Below are 16,141 nucleotides of genomic sequence, written 5' to 3'. Positions count from 1 at the left end.
TGTTAAATCCAAAACAAAGAAGAAATTTTAAAGGCTATAGTATCTGATGATAAATACTACAACTATCAATAATATTTAAAAGCATAGCAAAATGTAAAAAAAAAAGTATTACACAACATGTCACTTAAAAAATGTATAATTATCATACTGAAAATCCCTCACTTTGTGCCCTGAAAACCCTTTTAAGTGTTTTTAAACTTGTGTACCTTGGTCCTTAGTCATATCTGTACAGCTTGATTTTGTCATAGATTCTGTACGGCAGCTGTCATAGAAAGAGGGTTTAGGTAAGGTATTTATATTACTTTTTTTTTTTTAAAGCATAAGTACTGCTTACTGTCCATTTCCAAGTCTACGTTTAAGTAAAAATAATATTTAATAAATGCTCATCATGCTGTGAAGAGAATTTTACCCTTATTTGAGTTTTGTCAATTTGGGTTTAGATTATAATATCTCTCAAATTCCCTTTCGTATTCCCTTGATAGCCTAAACAGATGCTTAAATCATATTTACTGTAATTAACCCACTTACTTTCCTTTGTTTTTGATTCTTTCTTATTAATGATTCTTCTCTACAGTTTATGGTTTCTACTAAATCTATTCATTGGCAGGGTGCACAGGATAATCACAGGCTTTGAAAAATGGAGGAACTGTTTTACATTACCAAACAACAAAAATAATTTGATTGATTTTCAGTAGTCAGGTTTTCAAAATGCTTCAAAGTCATATTACCTGCTTTTAATCAATTCAGTGAAAGGTTAATATTTTGAAATATAAGGGCTCTATATATTTCAACTATTATTTTGAATAATAGATACTCATTTCAAGTAAAATGTATTTCTGATTTGTAGCATTTGGTAAGTACATTATGTGCTTTTTAAATAAATGTATTTAATATTTAGAATACAGAAATGTTTTAAAAATAACATACTAAACAAGCTAAGAAATACACAAATGTGCTAATCATATGATCAATTATTTTAAGTATATTAAGAATTATTAACTGAGACATTCCATAATAATTTTCATGCCTGAGTTTAGACTACATTAAACTCGCTCTCTGGTGACATTATTTTGGAGTAGTATTACTTAGCAAGTGAGTGAATTTGATAATTAAAGATCTAAAAACAGTCACTATAAAAAAGTTATAAAAAATTATGGCATCATTCCTATAGAGAGTATGATATGCTGATTTGGCTTTTTACTTCATTCATTCATTCTAAAATACATTTATTGCATACCCATGACACCAGAAAAGAGACTGGCCAGGGGACTATGGTATTTAGGCAATATGTAGGAATAAAAAGATGAACAAAGTATGCACCACACCCTCAAAGTGCAAAGTATTGTTACCTACTAGTGATGACACAAAGGGTGGTAAGCACTACAAATGTGGTAAAGGAAGAATCCAACCAAAATTAACTTGTTAAATGAATTTCTTACAGTATCACCAGAGTATTTAAATTTTCACAGCAAAGATTTTATAACTTTCTACTGAATTTTTTACCATCCCTTGGCTACGCATTACATTTCAAAATTTAGATGTTCGTAATTTCCCAAGGTAAATACCTTTTCTTATAAGCAATTCTAATACACATGACATATGGTTATATAAAATATACTAAGTAATAAATCCTCAATTATTATTGGCTTCATTTGCCTGATATTCCATTTTAAATATCAAATAATGATCTCTTTATTAAAAAAAAATACCTGAAGGGATGAGAAGAATCAAGCAATACTTTTCTTAAGGGAAATCAAAGAGAGTGGTTTCAATTAAGTAATCGGACATGTATTCAAAATATTTTAAAAAAAGGAGGAGCTTAATTCTTCTGACAGACAACCATCGACTACAATCAAGACTGTCTTTTTAATCAATAGAGAGCTTGCTGGATAGTAAACATTTACTGCGTAAGTAGTGTTATAAAGTACTCCAGCCTTAACATAGCTGTTGACTCATTCCTCCACTATATGTTCATAAGTAGTTTAGCAATATCTAGAAAAATGAAAACCTTTTAAAACACTGTAAAATGCTATTTTAGAAAAAGTATACATTTTACATGACATGTAAATTGCTTTCCGAGAAGAATTTGGTAGCATATATGAAAAATGGTAGACCTACTCTGAAAAGGTCTGTGAGGTTTTTAGGCTAAGAACTTTTCAAGTGAGATTTTCTAGTCATAATATGGTTTCCATACTGTAAATAGTGACTGAAAATAAACACAGATTCTTCTGAGAGGTAATTTTACATTTTGCTACGTGTTTGTCACAACATTCCACCTTAAAATAATATTTCTGATTTCTTACCTTAACTGACCGATTAATAGTCTTCCTCCCCAGTTTCATGCTTCAGTGTGATCACTAACAAAACAGTCTACATTTCTTAGCTGGGAGGTAATAGCATTTCTGAATGACCTGAAATCCTTTGGAATTGTACTCTACCTGATTTTCAAGGGTGTTTAATCCATTTGTATGCTCCAAATTTTCCATTTGAATTTGCATCAGGTCATGTAATATCAGTTTCTTCTGTGTCACCTGAGGTAGCAATAACTTTATATAAGGTGACAATGTGTAATGTACAGTTTAAAAACCCTCCTTTCTTCTACAGGAGTGGGATCTGTCAAATGCTGCATCTGTCCTACACCACTGATCTACTTAACGGGTGTAACTACTAAAAAAAAAATATCTAGCTAGTTTTGCATATCTCAGTATAACTATTACATACTGACTGATCTTCCAAATTAGCCATTCCATTTTATACTATGAATGCATTTTTCTTATATGAAATTAAAAAGAAGCTAATGCATGAAAACAATAAGAAATAAATTACTAAATTTTTTCTCCCTCCTATGGAAGTTGCCAGGTTGAAATGCAAGAAAACAATATCACTACCATTTAATTTCATTTATACACTCATTTGAGTGGTGAATCCTAGAAAAGGAGCATTATTCCTGGCTGGAATTTGGCAGGCAAAGAATAGTGAATTCCATCTTTAAGGCCATACTTCTGTATTATCTTCTAGAGCAGGGATCGGCAAAGAATGGCTCATGGGTCAAATCTAGCCCACAGTCGGTTTTTGTAAATAAAAGTTTGTTGTAACACAACCACACCATTCTTTTTTTCTTTTTCTTTTTCTTTTTGTATTGGCTATAGCTGCTTTCAGGCTACAAGGGCAGAACTCAATAGTTGCCACAGAGATTGTATGTCCCACAACAGCCCCCAAATTTACTCTCTGGTCTTTTATAGAAAATGTTTGCAACCTCTCTTCTGGATTATTTATGAACTGTGAATTGTTGGCTATATGATGTTAAGACAGATGCTATCATAAGACTTCTTCACAGGTGACAAAATTTTTAAAAGTAAATAAATATGTTGAAATACTAGAAGAAATAAGTTTCCTTTGTAAGCTCTGGGAAACAGAATCATATTCCATTGCTGAAAGAGTTTTGTTTCTTATTTAGTACAATGTCCCATTGCTTTTTTTTTTAATTTTTACAATATATTTTATTTAACTCAGTATATTAAAAATTTGATTTCAACATGAAATAAATATGAAAACTATTAAGATATTTAACATTCTTTTTTTTCTACACAGTATTCAAAATTCAGTGTATATTTTACCCTTACTGTGCATCAGCATTTGGATAGAGCAATGAACCCTTTCCTAAGGAGGGTTGGTAAGACACTTGGGCCAGAAGGAATTTTCCCTAAGGAGTGAGGCATGTGTGCTTTTAGTCTAATCAAGGAAGTCTTAAAAAATCTTAAAGAGTGAGTTTTACTCTTAGAAAAGAATCAAAGAGTATATCTAGCACATACTTTGCTAGATATGATTCCTCCACTCAACAAACTGATCACCTACTCTGGGCTGGATCCTGTAAGAGAATCTGGGACTGATTTTACGTTGCTATAGTGATATCTTTATACTCTATTCCCTAACCACATTGGGAGGGAAATTTCTAGGCTCTTTTCTATCAAAAGACCATTTATGAAGAGAGTTATAGACTATAATACGATACTGGACTGGGTGATAGATGGGCCACTCAGTAGAAGGCACTGAATAAGTTTGTTAAGAGGAGCCTGCAATGAGTATTACAGATACAACCCACCAACTGGTGAAAGCAAATAGACCCTATGGAAGGGACCTTCACCAGTGGAAATCTAGTATAACAAGGAGTAGATGCTAGCATCTAGGACTGGGCAGGATTTGATGTGGAAATGGACATTTCCTTTGCCATCTTCTGATGATGTCTAAATACTATTATTTAACATTTTCTTTTGAAGTAGAAGTGTCCTATATAAGCATCAGTATTTGTTTTCTTGGGATAAATATTCAGACTCAACTACTAAAGATCTCTAACCATGGCTAACTAGGACACAATTCCAAAAGCCACTTATAGCTGGCCCTGGTCATTTAGCAGGAAGGCAATTGTGATCAATTTGACTATTTGCTGTCTCTTAAAATAATACTCTTTCACAAGGTCTTTAGCCAAATCCTCACCTTCTATCCATCCCTAGCCATATCAACCTGAGGGCAGCCACACGGCTTTCACCTTTCTGAACTCCACTCCTTTTGTTGAGGGTTTTGCCAACTTGCCTTACCCTGCCTGTCCACCCAGAGAAATCATGTGCTGGAGTCCTGCTTCAACCTGCTGAGAACCTCCTGGAAACACACAGCTTTGCTTGAAGACTCACCTTCATGCCTCTGCCAATTTAATTATGATCCCTGAATTCTATGTTTTATATCCTCAAAAGGTCCTGGCTTCCCTGAGGATCCAGTTGTTGGTGAGCCCTGTACCTAGTCTTACCTCTGTCTTTTTATGCAGTTACCAATCACTAAAGTTCTGGAACGATATTCTGCTAAAAATGTTAGGGTTATGGAAGTACATGGAAAATTTCCTCTTTCCCAGATGATAATCAATTTATCCTGAATGAGGCTTCAAAGTAAACTGAAGCTCTTGGCATTGTTTTGGAAATTGAAAATATGATTGATGTCTCTCCTCGTTTCATAGCTTCTATTGCACTTAAACTTCATATAGAGTATACCTTATAGTACCTTGTTCTTTTCTATTTGTTCTGCTTTGCTTTTATCCCTATATTGGTGCTTTTGAGTGCTTCCATCATAGCATTACCAAATGCCTTGGCAAATACGGTAACAGGCCTGACTTACTGTGTCCTTCTTGTTGGATTTCCCACTCATCAGGTTTCTGTGCACTCCCTGAGGATCTCTTGCCTCAGTTAGGATTTGGTTGCCTCCATTACAAACTTCCTCTGATGATAAAACCAAAAATCAGCCAGGATGTACTGATACCACTGAGGTTGGAGGTAGGGTCAGTAAATACATGAATATCACCCCTGACAGTTACTGACCTGAAACACCCTTGGGGTCCTGCCTCCATGGCTCAGTCCTTCCCTTGAGACACTCCTAGTTTGGGTCTGATTACAATATACAGAACTCATTGTTGATAATACACTTTAACTATGTGATTAATCAGTTGTTTAAATTGAAATGAGAACTGAAATGTTCATGTACTTGAATAAATTTTTACTGGGTGCATATAGTTGTCTAATTCATCCTGTAATTTTTCTTTGTGAAATTAACAGGGCCTGGGGGAAAATTCAGTCACTATACTTGACTTTGCATCTGGGGCCTTTCTGGACACTATAGAGTCTCAATCTAGATTTGAAGTTAAAAAGGGGCAGAGCTTATGCATTAAATTCCCTTTGTGTTCTGCTGACTCTGTTCTATTAGTTTAATATGGACACAGGACTAGGCATGCATCAAAAGTGCTGTGTACATTGATACAGTCTGGAGACCAATCTCTTTGTGCATTTTTATCAAATTTAAATGACATACTTAAAAAGAGTGTCTTTTGGATACCCTACCAGATGTATACAAGGCATTATATTAAAAAAATTAAAGAATCTATTCAGGGGTGTTTTTCAAGTGCACTCTGCATATGCAATATAAAGCTGAAGAAGCTCTCAGAAAACTCAGTTGCCTCTACAAGAATCACCTGGAATTTTAAACCCTTTAAAAGTAGCTTCCAGAATAGTAGCTTTCATGGGCAACCTAATCAGTCCTTTTACCTTAAATGAATAAGATAATTTGACCTCTGGAATCTAAGATCCTTGAAGACTGTGCTAGTTTGTTTGCATGAATTTCCCAGAAACAAAGTTTCTCCTTTTTCAAAAGTGTTTGATCATGAAAGTGTATCCATCCTCTTTTTCTTAAGTCTTTGTATATCATATTTATATTTTTGATCAAAATGGAAAAAGGGCAGAAAAAAGGAGTGTTGCACCACCAGCTATATCACGAGCCAGACTACGCTGGGTGATTCAGTGATTTCCTGGGAGTTCGACATGGAGTAGGATAACAACTCTGGAGGAACAAGGGAGCATTTAGTGCTTTCCTTCTGGGGAAGACAATGAAGAGCTCTAGAGCTTTCCCCAGCTGGCAGGCACCACAATGCAGCATCTACAGAACACACATTTGGTGATGCTTTTTGGACTATAGGCTTATACACACTGTCTACAGCATTCAAGAGAACACTATGTTTCCAAGTATTACATTTACTGTGGGCAAAAGAGCATGAGTGGAGCACACCCAGTGGTGTGGTAAAATGCCCTGGCAGTCCTGAGTTACTCTGGCCTCCAACTCCCTAATGGGAGGGAATCACTTAGGCACAAACGAGACATGAGTTATAATTGACTACTGAGTTGGGGTAACATTCTATTCTTATTTCGCTGATGAAAATGACTGTTTTTTTAACAAGAATATAATTTTAGTTTAAGTTCTGTTTTAAAGTTTAAATAAAATTGAAATAAACCTTTCAAAGCTGTATATTTGAGTACTTCCACTGTTTGCCAGTAAGATATTTACACATGATATGATGAAATGAGACAATGCATTTGAAACCATCTTTTAAACTGAAAAGCATTTTAAAGCTGTAAGATTCTTTTAGTTACCTTAAAAAAATAATAATACTAGATTCCCCATCATGGTATGGTTTGGCCTACTGTATAGTTACTAGAATATTTAATGTGTTTGATGAGTCCAACATATGACCTGGTTGGTGGAGTTATCGTGCTATCATGTTAGATTCTTAAAATAGATTAGAGGGGGAAAAAAGGCTCTGTATTGCATTAGTCATACTCCTGGCAGGAAGCTGGTGGCCCTGCCCAATAGAGTAATTGAGAAAAGTTTAAGGAAGCTTAATGAAACTAGAAATAGAAAGTTAAGTACTCTCAGGCTAATAGTGGGGAGTTGTTGCCACCCCAGGTCTGAAGGGCAATGGGAAGAAGCAGGTAATAGACCACAGAGATTTTGGGGAGAGGAATGCATCTACTGCCACGTTGCGGAGGGTGTCATGGGAATAAAACCCCAGCCTCCCTCCACTTCCACCTTTTAATTTTTGCCTGTATCTACTATTGGTTGAACCCAATCTTAAGCCAGAGAACAGGGGAGCCCATTAATAAAGTTCATAAACGTCAGTCTCTGGAGGCACAGAGTGGGGTGGATGTGACAGGGTAAATAAAGAACATAAAAAATAGAGAGAGAACTAAATTCAGAACAAGATGAATTTCTGAAATTTTTCTATGTTAAATATGAAAGTGTGTGTTAAAAATGAATTTAATTGACATGAGTGAGGTTCACTCATTCTCTTACTCAGCAAAACTTTAGTGAATACCTACTATATGCTCTGTTCTATGCTGGGCACTGAGTAAAATGACTTGATCAAGATTCCTCGCTTCAAGGATTTTTTTTTTTTTTTTTTTTCGGTACTTGGGCCTCTCATTGCTGTGGCCTCTCCCATCGCGGAGCACAGGCTCCGGACGCGCAGGCTCAGCGGCCATGGCTCACGGGCCCAGCCGCTCTACGGCATGTGGGATCTTCCCAGACCGGGGCACAAACCCGCGTCCCCTGCATCGGCAGGTGGACTCTCAACCACTGCGCCACCAGGGAAGCCCAAGGATTTTATCATTTCTCTGAAATAGAGGTGTGAACAATCAACTATTACAACCCCATGCTATAAAAGAGGAAATCAAAGAGACGGGAGGAGAAGGAACTAATAGGAGGCTTCTAGAAGGAAATACAACATGAGCCAAGTGTTAAGGAAGCATAGGAATTAAACAGTGGACAATGGACAAGTGAAAAAAGTGACAGTATAGGTAGACCAAGTAGAACATGTAAAGATGTTCGGCAGCTCAGTTCAGGAAACAGGAACTTTTTCAGTTTTGCTGGAAGGAAGGGAAATAACAAGGCTGGCCTGGGTCACTGAGGTGCTTTATTTGATATGTTAGCAGTTGTGTTTTATCTTGAAGTGGATGAGGAGCCAAGAAGAATTTTAATCTAGGAAAAGGCCTGAGAGATTTACATTTGAGAAATGTAAGTATGGCGGGTGTATGTTAGACATATGGGAAGGGTGAGAAAATGGAGAGCAATTAAGAGAATACTACAAAATCCAAGAAGAGAAGTGCCAAGGACTTTGTATTAGTCAGAGTTCTCCAGAGAAACTGAACCAATAGGATATAATCTGCAGTTGGCAAGCTGGAAACTCAGGAGAGTCTATGGTGTAGTTCCAGTTCAAAGGCCGGTAAACTTGAGACTCGGAAAGAGACTATGTTTCAGTTTGAGTCCAAAGGCAGGAAACAACAAACAACAAACAATGTTAGTTTGAAAGCAGCTAGGCAGGAAAAAAAATCCTTCTTACTCTTGGGAGGATCAGACTTTTTGTTGCATTCCGGCTTCCAGCATTGAATAAGGCCCACCCGCACTAGGGAGGGAAATCTGTTTTACTCAGTCTACTGATTCAATGTTAATTTCATCCAGGAACACTCTCAGAGACACACCCAGAAAACTGTTTAGCCAAATGTCCGGGATGTCCGGGGCACCCCTTGGCCCAGTCAAATTGACACATAAAATTAACCATCACAGCCTTGAAGTCAGAACAGTTGTGGGAAGAGTACAAAGAGTCTATGTAATAGAAATGGGAGATCAAATGGCTCTCAGAGATGATGGACACGTGTGATGCCCAAGAGCCTGTCTTGCACACCAGGGTAAAATGTGATATCACTGACTACTGTGAGATGCGCCTGAGGAAGGGTAAATATAGGGAAGTTTGGGTTTGGAAAAATTGAAGTAGTACATGTGAGGTAAACCAGCATGCAGAAGTTTGCACTAAAATAAAGATGTGCTTTACATGGTCATTATAAGCATTCAGACAGACAACTTTTATGTAACCAATTATTATTAGATTATAACCACTCAGTATGGGTCTCTTTCATATGATCAAATATAAGAGAATTTAGAGCACTAAGGTGATCTACATTTCCCTTAGAAAAAGAATAAGTAAAGTCAATATTCCACTTACACTGTATATATAGATTCACTATATTATCAAGACATTAATATGTTGGTATTGAAGAATTTTAGTTTAATATTTTTATCTGATATTTTTGTTGGATATTATACTTTTTCTATTTTCTATATCTTTTCATGCAAGTGTTTTGAAACAATAGTAATAACATTGTTTATTTTGAAAACAAATCAATTCAGGTAAATAGCTATTCAATAAAGGAATACAAAAAAAAATCCCTTAATTAAATTATCTTTGTTCCAAACTATTTGTGTCTGTGTAGATAGCTCTTCCATAACCCTGGACTTTGCTACATATAAAATTAATGTATTTTAACATATATTAATTATATTTTTACTAATCACAAACAATAATTACCTAGCTAACTTTTCTTGTGTGGAGCTCCATGAGAGAATATGCTCTCTGATTATACCAAAAACTGAATACGTTCAATATCATTTGAAAATGATATTTTCAATATCATTTGCAAAGGTAGATAAGTTGATATTAGTTGTTTATTCAACACTTAATTGTACAACATATTGTAACTCTAGGGCTCTCTGGGTGCCTCCAACTCCCCTCATTCTTCAACTTCCACTCAAGTTCATCCCTTCTGTGGAGCCTACCCTGGTTCCTATAGATGTTGCCAAACTTTGTTTGTTTCCAAACTTCTCTAGAACATAATCCACATCAAAAATGTATCATCTTGACTTATTGTTTCTTGTATTTGTTTTAATTTTAACTCTGAAAGCAGATGGTAATATCTTTGAGGTCAGGGCCTAATCTCTCACTTTGAGGTCCATAGCCCCTTGCAACCATTTGATTTTATATTTTTGTGTTCTGTATATTGGTTGATTTATTTATCCTGAGCCATACATAGGAAAGAATGAAAGAAGGGAAATAAGATAATATTCTGTATGTTATTGCCAGATAATTTAAAAGTGAAGCAGAAAGTTAAACTTACTGAACACTTCACAATTTTGTACAGAAGAGAAAATAGAAAATCTTAGTCAACATTGTAGACCTTAGATCAAGTACCATGTGTGGCAAAATGCTGAGCAGAATTCATGACTTTTAACCTTGGATTATGATTGAAATACATGGCATGATTTTAATATGTATATGTATAAATCATTTAAAAGAGAAATAATATAAATAAAGTTAACTTCCTTATTATAGAAAAATTAAAAAGATTTATTTTTAGTCTAAAAATAATAAACTCTTTAACCACACCAAATTTGTTCCTATTTTAAAAAGATAATTTAATAGGTTTATGTAAAACTAATAAACATATTTTTCATTATGTTACTTCCTTTGCAGATTTTGTAGGATATTATGTATTTATATAGTCCCATAGATAATCATTTCTAAACATAAAGCATCTATGTTCTCATATTCATTACAAAATGAAAATTCTATAAATTGAATTCCAATTTTTGGTTTTCTTCAGTAGTAAAAACAAAACAAAACAAAACAAAAAAACTGCTCGAAAAGACTAAAGGTTAGGAATTAATCCAGGTCCAGTAAACCAAGATAACAATTTCCTGGTGTGTAAATTTCTTCAGCTCTACTAAGACTGATACTTTGCTTCTACAGATATGAATATTGATCAATGACATAAATCTCTCTGTGGGACACACCTAAATTCCATTAAAATTTAAGAAAGCAAATGTATTTCTCATGTTGATATTTTAAAGCATAGTTTTCATTTTAAAATGGCTAGATAGTTATCCTTTATTATCTCTAAAATATTCTAGGATCTTGTCCCAGATGAAATTTTAGGTGAAGGAGATTCTTTTTCACACTCAAACTGTTCTGTTGTTGTTGTCGTTTATAGAAACATTATTTGCAAATAGAACACATGATGGAAGTAGAGTAAAATTTAAATACAAATATCTAGGGAGGACTAAGCACCCTACTCCATTCTCACTAATTTTCATTTGTTATTAATCATTAATTAATCTAATCCTTGCTGTTGCCAAAGTTCAACAGAAAACAATCATGCTCACCTTCACTGGGAAGACCCCATTTATCTTTTCAATTTTTCCTGCTTTCTTTTCCCCTCCTTACCTACAAGAACGATAAAGGGAAAAAAATTCATATCACAGTGTGATGCTGCTGGTGTGTATAAAAAACCCTCGACAGTCATTTTCCCGTCAGCGGTTTCCCTGCTGGCCAGCTTCAAAGTCTCTCCCCTTCCCCATCTCCTTAGGTAGCTGGCTGCTAGATGTTTACTGATTAATTTGCATCAAATGTTCTCCTAGCAACCAGTGTTAGGATAGGATTAGATACTTTTGTAAAAGACTGTTTTCTGTTAAAGAAGCTTAGACTTTCTACAACACCATGAACAGAAACTAATAGTCTTTAAGCAAAGCTATAATGTGATTCCTTCATATGTTTAAAAGGAATTTCAGCCAATTGCCTTTTACTGTTGTTTTTACTTGGGAAAATCGCCATTTCTTTGATTTATAAGTTTGCATTTGTGGACACACCCCCACTTATAACACAGATAATCTTGACAGTAGAGGAATATATATTATGTATTTTAAATAAATCCAGAATTTATGTCATTTTGTAATTGTCAGTGTGAGACGTAGACAACAAATAGGTCTGGTTTCTAATGGCCAGTTTAGTTATATACAGAATATAGTAAATTTTCCTACAGAACACTGTAATTAATTTTCATCTTTGAACAAAAATAATATAAACCCCAAATTTTCAATTAAAGTTTACTTTACTGGGAAGTTAATGTACATCTTTCTCTCTACTTCTTAAATAATGTTACTGTGTAAATTCCAATAACAATTACTAATATTAAAGTATTATTGGATGGAGAGTAAACATAAGAGAAGTTATAACATGTATAATAAATCATCTCAATAACGTTAAATAAACTGACCAACAGTATACAATGATTATCTTAACAGGTGGCTGAAACAAGAGGAGGAAATATTTTATTGTGTCACATTAGGATTTTAATCCAGCAGAGAACAATCGCAGATCAATAATAGTTATTAGGTTATTAAGAATAAAAGTGATAATATTTTACAATTAAAAGATCTAAGATTCAAAAATAAAAACCTATAGTTGAATCATTTGGTGAAGATAATAGAATATTTTCCCAGAGTTAAGAATAAAGCAGCAAATCTTTCATAAGAAAAATAAAATTACCAATTCAGCTGTGATGGCTATTACACCTAGAATATAAGAAAGAGTGCCATTTCCACAATTTTTCTTTTTTCACTAATAGTTTATTGTTTTCTATGTAGGTGTTTCTTAAACTTCTTATGTACTTCTAAGAAATCTGAATCGTAAACACTACCCAGTTATCCTGTTTCAAGAGTTTTTATATTGGAAATCTAATTCAAATTGTAGAAATTAGAGTTATAGATACTGCAGTGCTTTAGCATCTTGATAGATCATGGCAAAGCAATGCAACTTTTTACCTTCAGGGTATTAAAGATGTGGAAACTCTTATTTATTGAAGGCCTACTCTGTGCCAGGTGAGTGGCAAGGATTTTTAATAAAACACCTCATATAATCCTTTAAAAAACAGTTGAGACATATGTTAATATCCCCAAATTATAGATCTTATCTGAGATTTAAACAAGCTAAACAGCTTGCCAAAAATCCCAGAGTAAGGCAAAGCCAAGAAAGAGCTGCAACTCATGACTGTGGGGCTGAATCTGATATCTTTCACCACATCAAACCGTCTCCTTGTCATGGAAATGGAACCATGCTTCACCCTTCAAGCACCTGGCAGTTCGCTGAGGCCCAAGTTGCCCAAATCACTCATCCAAACTTGGCCTGGACTTTAAAAATACTACTTTCTTCTCTCTGATGTCTTATCAAAACTCACCATTTTCACATAGCAATGGCAAAAGAGTAAACTAAACTACATAGGAATATGAATGACTCAACTCAACTCAAGTGTTTACCTTCAGGTAGAGAATAGAAGGGAATTTGCATGAAGATACTGAGTCTGTGAGTATAAAAGAAAGATTGTTTCTTGTAAGTTCACGCGCGCGCACACACACACACACACACACTCTCTCTCTCTCTCTCAAGGTTGCTTTTCTTCTCCCTCTTTGCATAGCCTTGTTTAAGAAATGCTTTGCTAATGAGATTTGAGGGATAGATATCCTTGATACCCATGCACTGACCTGTCAAAGGGTCCCAGATCAATCCTTCGGGTTAAGCCATTGGCCCTTGTTAAAACCATGGCTATACTTGTAATGAAGGAGAAAATGTAGAAAGAGAATAACCTGTTGTTACACTGCTGAGTTTTGAGTCCCAGTTGAGTAGCACTGAGCAAGAGATTTAGACAGAAGTTTGGGGAGAAATTTTTTATTACAAATACACCTGTTTAACAATGTCACCTACATCTTGAAAAATACATCATTAAGAAATATGTGCTAAGTGCCTACTTTCAAAGCATTGGTGAAAAATAATAGCTAAAACTGCTACAAGGGGATGCAACACTAAAGGATAAAATGATATTTTATATATGCTCTTTGTATCAAAAAAATGAAAGGTAAAATTGAAAGCTTATGCTCTATAGAGCTAATATGACACCCTTACTAAAGGTAGAAAGGGAAAATGATACCTAGTGGGAACAGTAAAGGAAATGAAACATAATAAATACTAAAATAAATTCTGGAGAATATACCGCAATACCAAGAATTTGAAAATGTTTAAGAATTCAACAGAGAAAAAAATAAGTGGGATATTTCCTTAACTGTTTATGAACATGCAAAAGAGAAAAAAAAATCTCTCTGAAGTGGCCTGGAAGAAGTGGGTTAGAAAAAGTAAATCTTTTTTAAAAGAGACATCCTTGCCACAGTCCCCAACCCATTAGTACAACTGTATGTCAGTTTCATCAGAAATGCTATAGAATGTTAAGCAAATTAAATTTTGCAAAACACTAAAAATGTTTTTACATTAAGAATACTATTTCCTGGACTTCCCGGGTGGTCCAGTGGTTAAGACTCTGTGCTTTCAATGCAGGGGGTGTGAGGGTTTGATACCTGGTCTGGGAACTAAGATCCCACATGCCACACGGTGCAGCCAAAAAAAAAAAAAAAAAAATGTATAACTGATTCACTTTGCTGTACACCTGAAACTGACACAACATTGTAAATCAACTATACTCCAATAAAAATTTTTTAAAAAGAATACTATTTCCTTATGCACTCCAATACACTGTTTATACCCAGTGCAGCTATAGCTTAAGGATGACCGTGGCTGGTAAGGTAGCCTTGTCTGTGTATTTCCACAGAAGCCATTCTCACTGAATGATTTCCTTGCACACAAGGAATTCCAGAGCTATTTGATCCAAATCAATGCAGCTCTCCACTCCAACACCCACATCATCCCCATTTCTCCACTCTAACACCTACATAACTCTCAGCTCTTCACTCTAATTCCTGCCATCATCCCTGGTGCCTTCAGCCCATAAGATCAACTCATCCAACAACCTAAACCAGCAACTCTTCTTCTAATCCCACTGTATCTACAGTCATGATAACTTGAGCAAACTCATAAGTACCATCACACCCAAGGTCTGGAAATGGCTTTATATGAAATAATAACTTCCAAAACCCCACTCTCTGATTACAATTCTGCATCCTTTTTACTTTTCTTCTGCATCATTTCAGCTATACCTGGACTTTAAGGTTTCTGATTCCACACTCTCACCCTTTTCTCCCAGTACATTAGCTTCCTCTTGAGTTCTCTACTCTCTATAACTAGTCTCAACATGCTCCAGTTCAACCAGTCCCACCTCTCCACCTCAGGCCCTGCATCCAAGAAATTCAACCCAACTATTTTGCTGTTTCCAAAGCTGGGGGGCTCGTGGGGTAGATTGCCTTTACAAATGTAGCCCCTAACTTCAGCCTGGCCCAAGCAGCTGTGACCATCCTTTAACAGTCAATAATCAGCTGTTTCCTACTCCTCAAAGAACTCATTCAAAATAGTTACTGTTAGCCTCAAAAACTTTACCTCGTGGTTTGCCAGTATACGGTCAATCAACAGCTCTTTGCAAAACAAAACGAAATAAAAAAAGCCCTGATTTGTACAATAGCATTTGCTGATCTTCAAGTCACAGATACTTCCACCAGGGCACATTTCAAGGCATCAGCAACACCACTAAAAGCAGAGTGGGAAGCAGTGTGTAGTAAGTAGCACAACTTTTATGGCATTCCCAGATACAATAGTGTACCTGTGCTCAGACACAATAGATAAATATAATACCAAGAGCACAGAAAGTAGAAAGGAAGTGATGAATATTGAGCATTTATTACATTTTTCTACAATAATTCAACTGTAAATTTACGTAATTTGTGTTGCAATAATGGCCATGTTTTACAACTGGTTCACGAAATTCTTGAAAACTCAGAAATTAGCTCTTGCTAGCCCATGCTAGCCAGCACCAGCACATCATTGTTTCTCCCATGGCAAACCTTCATTTCTCTGTGCCAGTGATCCTGCCTCATACTTTACTGAGAAAACAGACTGTACATAATTTTGTTAATTTCTTTCCCCCATATCTACAAATTTCTTTGTAGTTTTCCTCACTCTGACCTCATTTCCAGCTGTTTCAGAGGTGTCTTTTATTCTGCTCAAGATGTTTACCTTAGTTATGATTTCTTTACCACTAACCCCAGAATTATGTGTCCTTGGTTTTCCCCCTGCCTCCTGTATTTCCAAATACTCTCTCTGCTAGCTCCATTTGTATACACATATACAAGATCCCCCATCAGTGAAATTGAAAACATCTCTTGACCTCTA

The 16,141-nt window shown here is 35.4% G+C and overlaps 1 protein-coding gene across 14 annotated transcripts in view; it reads right to left on the bottom strand.

Annotated features, from left to right (window-relative positions):
- Window positions 1-16,141, bottom strand: part of LOC307195594 (uncharacterized protein) — a 920,801-nt gene that overhangs the window by 238,616 nt on the left and 666,044 nt on the right. For 11 of the 14 annotated variants that reach the window (XR_013830873.1, XR_013830874.1, XR_013830875.1 and 8 more), the window contains one exon: window positions 11,362-11,422. The exons of the other annotated variants lie outside the window; for them this stretch is intronic. The gene's annotated coding sequence lies outside the window, so the exon portion shown is untranslated. The remainder of the gene's footprint in view (window positions 1-11,361; window positions 11,423-16,141) is intronic. 14 annotated transcript variants of the gene reach the window in all.

Source organism: Stenella coeruleoalba (assembly GCF_951394435.1).
Source record: "Stenella coeruleoalba genome assembly, chromosome: 12".
NCBI classification, from domain to species: Eukaryota; Metazoa; Chordata; class Mammalia; order Artiodactyla; family Delphinidae; genus Stenella; species Stenella coeruleoalba.
This window is presented reverse-complemented; position numbering and strand designations above follow the sequence as displayed.